General features: G+C 45.9%; 1 protein-coding gene across 3 annotated transcripts in view; it reads right to left on the bottom strand.

Moving 5' to 3' along the window:
* sema3b (sema domain, immunoglobulin domain (Ig), short basic domain, secreted, (semaphorin) 3B) overlaps window positions 1-5,126 on the bottom strand; it is a 109,988-nt gene extending 104,862 nt beyond the window's left edge. For 2 of the 3 annotated variants that reach the window (XM_024006233.2, XM_070447870.1), the window contains exon 1: window positions 4,845-5,126. The gene's annotated coding sequence lies outside the window, so the exon portion shown is untranslated. Of the gene's footprint in view, window positions 1-2,705; window positions 2,804-4,844 lie in introns of all 3 variants that reach the window. The other variant, XM_024006235.2, reaches the window with a different exon arrangement.
* Between the last annotated feature and the right edge of the window lie 8,532 nt (window positions 5,127-13,658).

Below are 13,658 nucleotides of genomic sequence, written 5' to 3'. Positions count from 1 at the left end.
TGTAGATTACTAATCTCACTTTTGACTGCAGAAACTAAATCAGATAGCTTCATATTTGATTTACAACTGTTAATTACCTTGTTAATGATCACTTGCCCCTTATGTTTCCCTTGAATTAATCTGTAAAGGAGGAGAGAACGGTTTGAGAGAAATGGTTTAGGAACAACTTAGCACAGGGAGACTGTTTATTAACACAGACCTCATTAACAGTAGGTACAGTATGGTCAGGAGTGTTCTGAATCAGGAACACCTGCATCTTCTAGTTATATAAGATCACAGTGCAACCATGTGAGATTGAATAGCCTGACTAGATCAGTTAGCGGTCATCAGTACAGATAACATGACAACGATACACTGAACCAGGGTTGAAAGAGGCTAGTAAGGGCCAGTTTCAGCATCAGAAGTTTTAGTGTAAAAGCAGTCAGAACAGTGTACTAGCAGTGTACCAAACAACAAGGAAGTCCACCTGACCTTCTCTCTCCTTCAGATGTCTATCAGCCATAGCAGCGATCCCCGGCTGCCGGGCTCAGTGCGAAGAGGGAGGGAGAGTGACTCTGACATGGACTAAAACAGTGTGGCGAGTAGGGGTGGGTAGATCAGAAGCTCTTTGGCAAGCTGAAGCCTCATTCCTGCTTGTCTTGGCCAAACTCATGCCTCCTCCTCTCTCTACCTCTGCTCTCCTCTATATTTGCCTTAAGTGCAGAGCCATGTGTGTGTGTTTGTACCTCGGCATATGTGTTGCAAATACAGAATTGTGTGAGTGGTGTGTGGTGGTGTGTGTGTGTGTGGTGTGTGTGTGTGTTGTGTGTGTGTGATGTGTGATGTGTGTGTTTTGGGGTTCGGAAGCTGCAGGTGAGAATCCATCACCTCTACTATGTAGAAAAAGCCAAGGTGAAGGAGAGGAGAATTAGATAGCTTTACAATAGGAGATGAGAAAATAACGAGCTGCCCCCCCTCTCCCCCTCTCCTCCCCCCATGTGCCCCTCAGAGCTGAGGTAAAGGAGCGTTCGCCCGCCTCGGGGCTTAGAGAGGAGATTTGGCTGTTACTGCCAGGTGCTGCCTGATAACGAGACAGCCAGGCCTGCTGATACGCTGCTGAGTGCGTGCGAGTAAAGTGCCCTTACTGTCATCCTCACCTGTCACACTCTGGTGCACCGGCGGCCGAGATGGGGCACACACCACACACACACACACACACACACACAGCAGTCATACCTACAGAGCTGCAGGATTGTTTGTGTATGCAACTGCAGCATTTTTTACAGTTGGTGTGTGGACAAACTTCACAGTAAACCTCTCAGTCAACGTAGAGAGGAAATGAACAGGCTCTGTGCGGCACGTCTGGTATTTCATATTCAGTGAGCATCACCACTGATGCAGTTAAATATTTCCACTCACCTCACACACTCTCGTCAGGCTAAATAGGATAAAAGCCCATTCACCTCTCATCAGCCACAGGATGGATATATCCTGCATTTCTGCTACACTCCAAACACTGCTAACCATGTGTATGTGACTATAATAAATTTGATTTGATATATTTGTTATAAAGCCAATGCATATTCCCCGCAGTACCTCTCCATCTCTCTTCTCATCCGTGTTAGTGTCGTCAGTGCCAGTCAAAGTTTACAGTCTCGTTGGGATACAAATAAGGTATTCAAGTCAAAGCCCTTAGTGCACCTAGCCATCTAACAGAACTCCATGAAGAGAGAGGAGTGGAGGGGAGAGGAAGAAGAGGGGTAAAGAGGCCGGAGATGACGAGGAATAATGATGAGGAGGATAAAGCATGGATAAGAGTAGAGGGAGGAGAAGAGACTGAGACTATGAGAAGAGAAATGCAGCAGGTTAAAGGGGGAATGAAGAAAAACGAGGGAAGTAGAGCATGAGCAGATCTCCTTCCATTAATGTGTTTTCTCCTCCGTCCCCTCCATCTATTCCTCTGCTCCTTCCTCTCATCACCTGTGTTCTCACTCACCCTGTTATACCGCACCCTTCCTCAACCTCCCTCCCTCCTCCCTTCCTCCCTCCATTCCCCCTCCCTCCCCTTTTCTACCCCATTGTTCACTTAATCCTCCTCCTCTCCTCTCTCACCCCATCCTTCTCCCCACCTCTTATCTTCACCTCTCACCCTTCTCACCTCCCTTCGCTAGCTCTCCCCGCACTCCACTCTCTCACTCCCCTATTCACCCTTCCTGATGCCTACACACTTTCTGGTGCTTGAGTTATTTAGCCACGCACCTAATCAAACGCAACAGCAGTATGGGCATTGTGATCTGTGATGTTGTGTGTTTGTGTTGTGATGATGTACTATACTGTATTGTATAGGGTGCGACAATCCATTGTGTGTGTCTTAATGTGTCTAGGTGCTGTGGTGCTGGTATATGTGTTAGGTGGGGTGTGGTGTGTCTTAATGTGAGGGTGAGCTGTGGTGGATATATGTGTAAAATAGGATGAGGTGTGATGTTCTATATGTGTAGGTGGTGTGTCTATGTGTAGGATGGGTGTGTTGTTGGTATAGTGTAATGGTATTGTTTCAATTCTGTATTTGCAGACACATATGCCAGGGTACAAACACACACACATGGCTCTGCACATTAAGGCAAATATAAGGAGAAGCAGAGGTAGAGAGAGGAGGAGGCATGAGTGTGTCCAAGACAAGCAGGGAATGAGGCTTCAGCTTGCCAAAGAGCTTCTGATCTACCCACCCCTACTCGCCACACTGTTTAGTCCATGTCAGAGTCACTCCCCTCCCTCTCGCACTGAGCCCGCAGCACGGGGATCGGCTGCTATGGCTGATAGACATCTGAAGGAGAGAGAAAGGTCAGGTGGACTTCCTTGTTGTTTGGTACACTGCTAGTACACTGTTCTGAACTGCTTTTACACTAAAGCTTCTGATGCTGAACTGGCCCTTCTAGCCTCTGTTTCAACCCTGGTTCAGTGTATCGTTGTCATGTTATCTGTACCTGATGACGCTAACTGATCTAGTCAGGCTATTCAATCTCACATGGTTGCACTGTGATCTTATATAACTAGAGGATCAGGAGCTGTTCCTGATCAGAACACTCCTGACCATACTGTACCTACTGTATGAGGCTCTGTGTTTATATAAACAGTCTCCCTGTGCTAAGTTGTTCCTAAAACCATTTCTCTCAAACCGTTCTTCCTCCTTTACAGATTAATTCAAGGGAAACATAAGGGGCAAGTGATCATTACCAGGTAATTAACAGTGTAAATCAAATGATGAAGCATCTGATTTAGTTCTGCAGTCAAAAGTGAGATAGTAAGTCTACAGGAGACAGCATCTCCACGCACGCACGCACGCACGCACGCACGCACACAGAGATAGAGAGAAAGAGAGAAAGAGAGAAAGAGAGAAAGAGAGAGCGAGAGGAATACCTTACTCATCAGGAGTGAGTATCATATAAAATGCCTGTACTGTTACATTTATTCAACTGGATTGAAAATAAAAATACATCTGATAAAATGTTGATGATGACAGCATTTAGCTTTTTATGTGAATGAGAGAACAACTTGTCTCCTCTTTAGACCCTCCAGCAGCAGCAAACAAGTCAATATTTCAAAAGATCAGCAGCATCTATTAAATATTACAAACAAAGAAAACTGGCATTGCTACTGTATGTCTTTCTTCCTCTCTGTCTGTTTTTCATTCTCTCTATTTTTCTCCCGCTTCCTCTCTCTATTTTTCTCCATCTTCCTCTATTTTTCTCCCTCTTCCTCTCTCTCTATTTTTCTACACCTCCCTCCCTCCCTCCCTCTGTGTCTGTGATGTGTAACGTGTAACATTCCCGTCCAGCCCAAAGCACACAGACACAGAGTCTCACCACACCACCAAAGTCACTGCCGCTTTGTAGCCCAGCCTCTGGCCTGCACTCACCACAAGGAGAGAGAGAGAGAGAGAGAGAGAGAGAGAGAGAGAGAGAGAGAGAGAGAGAGAGAGAGAGAGAGAGAGAGAGAGAGAGAGAGAGAGAGAGAGAGAGAGAGAGAGAGAGAGAGAGAGAGAGTAGATCTACATATATCTACAGTAGAGCACTCCATAGAGACCCAGACACAGTCATACTGTTAAGCTGAGATGCTCAGGAGTGTTCAGTATCCAGGGGAGATGTGGTTTTTGAGTGAGACACTGGGTTAAAAGGCTGAAGGTACCAAGGATTATTGGAGATGACAGACACAGACACACAGATGAAATACTATATTGGTTTCAGATATTAGCTGCCTGTATGTGGGAGACTCTCTCAATGTAATCTGCACTACTTTAGAGGAAGGAGAGAAAGAGACGGAGAAAGAGAGGAATAAACTCCCTTCGTTAAAATTAGCCATTTACAAAACATGCAGAAAGGAGATAAAAGCCAGAGCTAAATTAGATTAAAGTGCAGATGTGACACTGTGGAAAGATGGGGAGGGATGGAGGGAGAGAGAGAGTTGGGCTGTATGGGATTTCAGGTGTCCCGCTGGTCAATATTAGGAGAAATCATTTGAACAGGTAAATGGAAATTTGTACTAATATGCTTACTTTTACTTAAAACTGACACTCTAGCACAAGCACCTAACTGGCATTTCAGAGAACTGTTGTGAGAAATGTTGAATCTCCAACTGAAAAAGGACCACTTTCTCACACTTTCCAATTGAAAAACACCACTAGGCTGTGAGCAAAGCAAACATGAACCTATAACTCCACTACAACAACACTGACCAGTTCACTCACACAAACACAACCACACTGACAAACACTCTGCTTCCAAACTACTGTTTAAATAACAGACATGATAAACACACCCCAATAACAACCACTATAGCACTGGGAAATAAGGAAAGGAATGTCTTACCTTTGTACTCTGTGTGTTCCTGGTACTGTAGCGCTCCTAGGTCCGTGTCTCTCTGTCTGTGACAGGTGCCATGGTGGAGCAGTAGAGTCCAGAGTAAGGAAAGGTAGTCTCTCTTGCTCTTGCTCTCTCTCTCTCTCTCTGGGCTGTAGAGAAGGGGAAGACATTCAGGGAGTGGGACAGAGCATAGTAGTTCTCTCACACTCTTTCCCTCTGCCTTTTAGTTCTTTCTTTGACTGATATACTCTATCACTCTCCCACTGCTCAACGGCTCTCTCTCTCTCTCTCTCTCTCTTTCTCTCTCTCTCTCTCACACACCCTCCTCCTTCTTTTGAAGCCACTCCCTCTGCAATGGTCCAAAGGTAAAGTCCTTCCCTCCCTCTCTACTCTTATTCCTTCTCTCTCATTCCCTCTATATCTTCCCGTCTCTCACTCGCTCTCTTTCCTCTCCTCTCTCATTCCCTCTCTCTCCTCTCCTCTCTCATCCCCTCTCTCTCCTCTCCTCTTTCATTCCCTCTCTCTCCTCTCTCATTCCCTCTCCTCTCTCATTCCCTCTCTCTCATTCCTTCTCTCTCCCCTCCTCTCTCATTCCCTCTCTCTCATTCCTTCTCTCTCCTCTCCTCTTTCATTCCCTCTCTCTCTTCTCCTCTCTCATTCCCTCTCTTCTCTCATTCCTTCTCGCTCCTCTCTCATCCCTTCTCTCTCCTTTCCTCTCTCATTCCCTCTCTCTCATTCCTTCTCTCTCCTTTCCTCTCTCATTCTCTCTCTCTCATTCCTTCTCTCTCCTCTCCTCTCTCATTCCCTCTCTCTCATTCCTTCTCTCTCCTCTCTCTCTCGTTCCCCCTCTCTCCTTTCCACCCTCTTTCACCCCCCCCCTAGTCCCACGTTTTGTTATTACACATTGCTCTTTGACTTCTCTCTGTGTCTGCTCAGTAGAGTGATCTCTACGTGTGTTGTAGCTTCACTTTCATTTGACTGGTTCCGAGTGTTCCAGAGTGGGAACTATTTTGGCTAGCTATGGCTCTTGGGTTGGGCTGATGCTGAGGGTCAGGGTAAGGGTTAGGTAAGTGGCTGGCACTGGGTTTTAGTCTACAGTAGGTTGAGAGTCTGGATCTGGGTCTCGATTTCTCACTTAAGTATTTAAAGAGGTTAATCATTAACCCGGTTGTTCACAACCGATTTGGAGCCACAGAAACATATTAACCACACACACACACACACACACACACACACACACACACACACACACACAGAAAATAACACGCACACATATCAAATGTAAATAGCTGAAAACAAACAGTGACACCATATTGTTGAGAAAAAAGGCACACACACTATACTCTCATTTACCATTTCTGAGACAAAGGGGTGTGGCAGAGCATCAGTTGCAAGCCAATCTGACACATACACACACATCTGCTGCAGGGACGTACACACACTTTGGACAGGCTGGCATCTCACTGGCACCGTGCAGACGTCCATCTCTAGAGGATGTGGAAGGGAACCAGTCAGAAATGCCAGTCAGCAGCACTCATTATCACACACACACACACACATGGTCCTTGGAAGAGAGGCTACACATCGAATGTTAATCATAGAATATTGAACAAGGAGAAACAGTGGCCTTGAACATGAGACACAATCAATGATCACATTCATGTATCGACGTCAGTCTCTCTGCCATCTAGCAGATGCTTGGACCAGCAGGTGTTTGTGTGTGTGTTTGTGTGTGTGTTTGTGTGTGCCTGTGTGTGTGTGTGTGTTCAAATTAGGTCTATGATATCCGACACCAGACTCGGGGCAGATAAGCTGTCAGGATTACTCTGATGTCACAACCCGGATGTATGCGTGTGAAAAGGTCATGGTACTGTTGTCATCAACACAATCACAGCTCTAACATAAGCAGAACCACAGCACCTGGCCCACATTGTTCATTGTGACCACACACAAACACAGCCATCATTGCCTACATTGTTTTTTAGTACAGCTAATTGTAGTGTGGGATTCATATTCTACTTTTTCCTACAGATTTTGTGGATTATGCTAAATTTCTCTGAATTGATTTGTGAGGTATTTTGTGTATGCCGTGCCGTGCCTGTTAATTGTTGTTAGATTGATTTAGTCCTAATATGGTCTGTGTTCCAGATGCTCCCCACACCAGGAACAAGCCGTATGTCTTTAGTCCAGCCATACCCCCATTCCCCCTCACTACTCCAGCACACTATGACCTTAGAACAAAGAAGCCAGTCTCAACCGTCTCTCTCTCTCTCTCTCTCTCTCTCTCTCTCTCTCTCTCGCTCTCTCGCTCTCTCGCTCTCTCGCTCTCTCGCTCTCTCGCTCTCTCTCTCTCTCTCTCTGCACATGGCCTCTATACCCAGACCTCTCCATCTAGCATGCCGTTGTCAACTATAACGTCTGACACACTGCTATTCCTAGAAATACCTTTCTGTCCTTAATTCTGCATATCAATGGCTTACCCTACCCTCTCTCTCCACCTCTTACACACACTATACATGGACACACACAGACAGATTTGAGTGCATACGCGTGTGTACACACACACAGACTCTCAGACTCATGTATGCATACAGATGAAATATACAAAGATCCCAGATAAACTTGCCCTCTTTCTGCCACTGAATTTATTGAATGAGGGTGTATTGGAAGAGGTACAGAGAGGACAGTCTCACACTGAATATTTGCCCCATACCATCCCACTTCCCAAGCAGTGTATGAAAAATACATAGCTATTTTCCCTATTCAATTCTGTTTACATGTTTATACCTAACATTTACCCTCTTTCCCCCCACACAGACAACCATCTACCCAAAACCTTTCTCTAAACTCAAAGAACACACTCTCCTCTCCAGGACGCATGTTTGCCTCCTATATATGAATATTTAACATCTGAACATAAAAAATCTTGTATTTTACACTTCAAAGACTACCCTGGGTGTGCTTCCCCGTCTCTCCCTTACAGGCCCAGGACTGGTCAGTGAGAAGCAGAGAGAGAAGCCGCATAAGAATCTAAGATACAACTTTACATTAAAGATTCATGTGGTGACCATGGAGAAGAGGATAGGCAGATTTACTCTCTACAACTCACCTCCATTTCCCTCCAAAACAGTGATAATATCCCTACTACTTCAACAGAATGCTACAGAACCAACAATAACCTTGTAGCTACGGACGTTGTGGGAGACATGTCTGTGGTTGCTGTGAGAAGAAGATTGTGTCCTAAATGGTACCAAAACAAACGGGTGGCTAGGAAACCCTTTACATTCCGACATTTGAGCCAACCACGGACCAAGCCAAGCAGTCCAGATCATTCTCTGGGAGATGGAAAACACAATGATCTGGGAAGGGGGTCGGGGGGGGGGGTGTTCCCTGTGCTGTGGACTGGGCGATGCTCCCAGGATGAGGCTGGGGGGCTGTCCAAGAGGCGGATCCAGAAGTGACAGGMAGGCACCCGGACCAGGAATCAGCCAGACCAGGGTGTATCACTTCCCTCCCTTCCTCCCTCCCTTGCCTGTTGAGCTGCTATCCTGGTATACTCCTCTCCACTCCTCCGCTCTCTGTTTACGATCCTCTCTTCCACCACGTATTGCTACCATCTAACCAAACTCCTCTACTCACCCTGTACACTGCCAGTTAGTTACCATCCTCTACTCAAATTACATCGCCTCCCTTCTACACCGTCCTCCCAACACCACCACCATCACTACCCTGACTCCCACACCTCTTCATTTAAAAAAAWKTATTTCACCTTTATTTAACCAGGTAGGCCAGTTGAGAACAAGTTCTCATTTACAACTGCGACCTGGCCAAGAAAAAGCAAAGCAGTGCGACAAAAACAACAAAACAGAGTTACACATGGGATAAACAAAAGTACAGTCAATAACACAATAGAAAATCTGTATACAGTGTGTGCAAATGAAGTAAGGAGGTAAGGCAATAAATAGGCCACAGTGCTGAAGTAATTACAATTTAGCAATTAACACTGGAGTGATAGATGTGCAGATGATGATGTGCAAGTACAATTACTGGTGTGCAAAAGAGCAGAAAAAAATATATATACAGTGGGGTGAACAAGTAYTTGATACACTGACAATTTTGCAGGTTTTCCTACTTACAAAGCATGTAGAGGTCTGTAATTTTTATCATAGGTACACTTCAACTGTGAGAGACGGAATCTAAAACTAAAATCCAGAAAATCACATTGTATGATTTTTAAGTAATTAATTTGCATTTTATTGCATGACATAAGTATTTGATCACCTACCAACCAGTAAGAATTCCGGCTCTCACAGACCTGTTAGTTTTTTCTTTAAAAAGCCTCCTGTCTCCATCATTACCTGTATTAACTGCACCTGTTTGAACTCGTTACCTGTATAATAGAACACCTGTCCACACACTCAATCAAACAGACTTCAACCTCTCCACAATGGCGAGACCAGAGAGCTGGGTAGGGACATCAGGGATAAAATTGTAGACCTGCACAAGGCTGGGATGGCTACAGGACAATAGGCAAGCAGCTTGGTGAGAAGGCAACAACTGTTGGTTGCATTTATTTAGAAATGGAGAAGTTCAAGATGCCGGTCAATCACCCTCGGTCTGTGGCTCCATGCAAGATCTCACCTCGTGGGCATCAATGATCATGAGGGAAGGTGAGTGATCAGCCCAGACTGACACGGCAGGACCTGGTAATGACCTGAAGAGAGCTGGGACCACGTCTCAAAGCAAACATTAGTAAACACTACGCCCGTCATGGATTAAATCCTGTCAGCGCACGCAAGGTCCCCCTGCTCAAGCCAGCGCATGTCCCAGGCCCGTCTGAAGTTTTGCCAATGACCATCTGATGATCCAAGGAGGAATGGAGAAGGTCATGTGGTGTGATGAGACAAAAATAGAGCTTTTTGGTCTAAACTCCACTCGCCCTGTTTGGAGGAAGAAGAAGGATGAGTACACCCCAAGAACACCATCCAAACGTGAAGCATGGAGGGTGAAACATCATTCTTTGGGGATGCTTTTCTGCAAAGGGGACAGGACGACTGCACCGTATTGAGGGGAGATGGATGGGGCCATGTATCGCGAGATCTTGGCCAAAACCTCCTTCCCTCAGTAAGAGCATTGAAGATGGTTCGTGGCTGGGTCTTCCAGCATGACAACCACCCGAAACACACAGCAGGGCAACTAAGGAGTGGCTCCGTAAGAAGCATCTCAAGGTCCTGGAGTGGCCTAGCCAGTCTCCAGACTGAACCCAATAGAAAATCTTTGGGGCGAGCTGAAAGTCCGTATTGCCCAGGACAGCAGCCCGAAACCTGAAGGATCTGGAGAAGGTCTGTATGGAGGAGTGGGCCAAAATCCTTGCTGCAGTGTGTGCAAACCTGGTCAAGACTACAGGAAATGTATGACCTCTGTAATTGCAAACAAAGGTTTCTGTACCAAATATTAAGTTCTGCTTTTCTGATGTATCAAATACTTATGTCATGCAATAAAAATGCAAATTAATTACTTAAAATCATACAATGTGATTTTCTGGATTTTTGTTTTAGATTCCGTCTCTCACAGTTGAAGTGTACCTATGATAAAAATGACAGACCTCTACATGCTTTGTAAGTAGGAAAACCTGCAAAATCGGCAGTGTATCCAATACTTGTTCTCCCCACTGTATATGGGGATGACGTAGGTAGTTGGTTGGATGGGCTATTTTCAGATGGGCTGAGTACAGCTGCAGCGATCGGTAAGCTGCTTTGACAGCCGATGCTTGAAGTTGGTGAGGAAGATATAAGTCTCCAACTTCAGTGATTTTTGCAATTTGATCCAGTCATTGGCAGCAGAGAACTTGAAGGAAAGGTGGCCAAAGGAGGTGTTGGCTTTGGGGATGACCAGTGAGATATACCTGCTGGAGCGCGTGCTACACGTGGGTGTTGTTATCGTGACCAGTGAGCTGAGATAAGGAGGAGCTTTACCTAGCATAGACTTATAGATGACCTGGARCCAGTGGGTTTGGCGACGAATATGTAGCAAGGACCAGCCAACGAGAGCATACGGGTCGCAATGGTGGGTAGTATATGGGGCTTTGGTGACAAAACGGATGGCACTGTGATAGACGGCATCCAATTTGCTGAGTAGAGTGTTGGAGGCTATTTTGTAAATGACATCGCCGAAGTCAAGGATCGGTAGGATAGTCAGCTTTATGAGGGTATGTTTGGCAGCATGAGTGAAGGAGGCTTTGTTGCAAAATAGGAATCCGATTCTAGATTTAATTTTGAATTAGAGATGCTTAATGTGAGTCTGGACGGAAAGTTTACAGTCTAGCCAGACACCTAGGTATTTGTAGTTGTCCACATATTCTAAGTCAGAACCGTCCAGAGTAGTGATGCTAGGAGGGCTAGCGGGTGCTGGCAGCGATCGGTTGAAGAGCATGCATTTAGTTTTACTAGCATTTAAGAGCAGTTGGAGGCCACGGAAGGAGTGTTGTATGGCTTTGAAGCTCGTCTGGAGGCTTATTAACACAGTGTCCAAAGAAGGGCCCGATGTATACAGAATGGTGTCGTCTGCGTAGAGGTGGATCAAAGAGACACCAGCAGCAAGAGCGACATCATTGATATATACAGAGAAAAGAGTCGGCCCGAGAATTGAACCTTATGGTTCAAGAATACAGTGATTGACAGAGTCGAAAGCCTTGGCCAGGTCGATGAAGACGGTTGCACAGTACTGTTTTTTATCGATGGTAGTTATGATATCGTTTAGGACCTTGAGCGTGGCTGAGGTGCACCCTTGACCAGCTCGGAAACCGGATTGCATACCGGAGAAGGTACGGTGGGATTCCAGATGGTCCATGATCTGTTTGTTCACTTGGCTTTCGAAGACTTTAGAAAGGCAGGACAGGATGGATATAGGTCTGTAACAGTTTGGGTCTAGAGTGTCTCCCCCTTTGAAGAGGGGTATGACCACGGCCGCTTTCCAATCTTTAGGAATCTCAAACGATACGAAAGAGAGGTTAATAACAGACTAGTAATAGGGGTTGCGACAATGGCGGAAAATCATTTTAGGAAGAGAGGGTCCAGATTGTTTAGCCCAGCTGATATGTAGGAATCCAGATTTTGCAGCAGCTGGAATTTGGGTGTAGGGGGGGGGGGGGGGGGGGGCTCGGGCCAGTTGCTGCAGGGGGAGCAGCGATGTTTGCCGGGGCTGGGGTAGCAAGATGGAAAGTGTGGCCAGCCATGGGAAAATGCTTATTTACATTTCCGATTATTGTGAATTTATCGGTGGTGACAGTGTTTCCTAGCCTCAGTGCAGTGGGCAGCTGAGAGGAGGTGCTCTTATTCTCCATGGACTTTACGGTGTCCCAAATCTTTTTGGAGTTAGTGCTGCAGGATTCAAATTTCTGTTTGAAAAAGCTAGCCTTTGCTTTCCTAACTCACTGTGTATATTGGTCCCTGACTTCCCTGAAAAGTTGCATATCGCGGGGACTATTCGAAGCTAGTGCAGTGCGCCACAGGATGTTTTTGTGCTGGTCAAGGGCAGTCAAGTCTGGAGTGAACCAAGGGCTATATCTGTTCTTAGTTCTACATTTCTTGACAGTGGAATGCTTATTTAAGATGGTGAGGAAGGCACTTTTGAAGAACAACCAGGCATCCTCTACTGCCAGGATGAGGTCAATATCCTTTCAGGATACCTGGGCCAGGTCATTTAGAAAGGCCTGCTCGCAGAAGTGTTTTAGGGAGCGTTTGACAGTGATAAAGGGTGGACGTTTGACCGCGGACCCATAACGGACGCAGGCAATGAGGCAGTGATCCTGGTTGAAAACAGCAGAGGTGTATTTAGAGGGCAAGTTGGTCAGGATGATATCTATGAGGGTGCCCATGTTTACGGATTTAGGGTTGTACCTGGTAGGTTCCTTGATAATTTGTGTGAGATTGAGGGCATCTAKATTAGATTGTAGGAGTGCTGGGGTGTTAAGCATATCCCAGTTTAGGTCACCTAACAGTACAAACTCTGAAGATAAATGGTGGGCAATCAATTCACATATGGTGTCCAGGGCACAGCTGGGAGCTGAGGGGGGTCTATAACAACAGTGAGAGACTTATTTCTGGAGAGATGTATTTTTAAAAGTAGTAGCTCGAACTGTTTGGGCATAGCCCTGGATAGTAGGACAGAACTCTGCAGGTTATCTCTACAGTAGATTGCAACTCCGCCCCCTTTAGCAGAAAATGTTGTAATTTGGGACGGAAATTTCAGAATTTTTGGTGGCCTTCCTAAGCCAGGATTCAGAAACGGCTAGGACATCAGGGTTGGCGGAGTGTGCTAAAGCAGTGAATAAAGCAAACTTAGAGAAGAGGCTTCTGATGTTAACATGCATGAACCCAAGGCTTTTACGGTTACAGAAGTCAACAAATGAGAGCACCTGAGGACACACAAGGCCTGGGTTAACCTATACATCACCAGAGGAACAGAGGAGGAGTAGGATAAGGGTACGGCTAAAGGCTATAAGAACTGGTCGTCTAGTGTGTTCGGAACAGAGAGTAAAAGGAGCAGACTTCTGGGCGTAGTAGGATATTCAGTGCATAATGCACAGACAAGGGTGCGAGTACAGCGGAGGTAAACCTAGGCATTGAGTGATGATAAGAGAGGCTGCATCTCTGGAAGCGCCAGTTAAGCTAGGTGCGGTCTCCGCATGTGTGGGGGGTGGGGCAAGGGAGCAAACCGAGGCATGTAGAGCTGGACTAGGGGCTCCGCAGTAAAACAAAACAATGAGAGCTACCCTAAACAACAGTATACAAGGCACATTGACATTAGAGGGAGGCATAA

The sequence above is a fragment of the Salvelinus sp. IW2-2015 genome, linkage group LG17 (genome assembly GCF_002910315.2).
Source record: "Salvelinus sp. IW2-2015 linkage group LG17, ASM291031v2, whole genome shotgun sequence".
NCBI classification, from domain to species: domain Eukaryota; kingdom Metazoa; phylum Chordata; class Actinopteri; order Salmoniformes; family Salmonidae; genus Salvelinus; species Salvelinus sp. IW2-2015.
The sequence above is the reverse complement of the archived record's forward strand: the minus strand, read 5'-3'. Positions and strand labels throughout refer to the sequence as shown.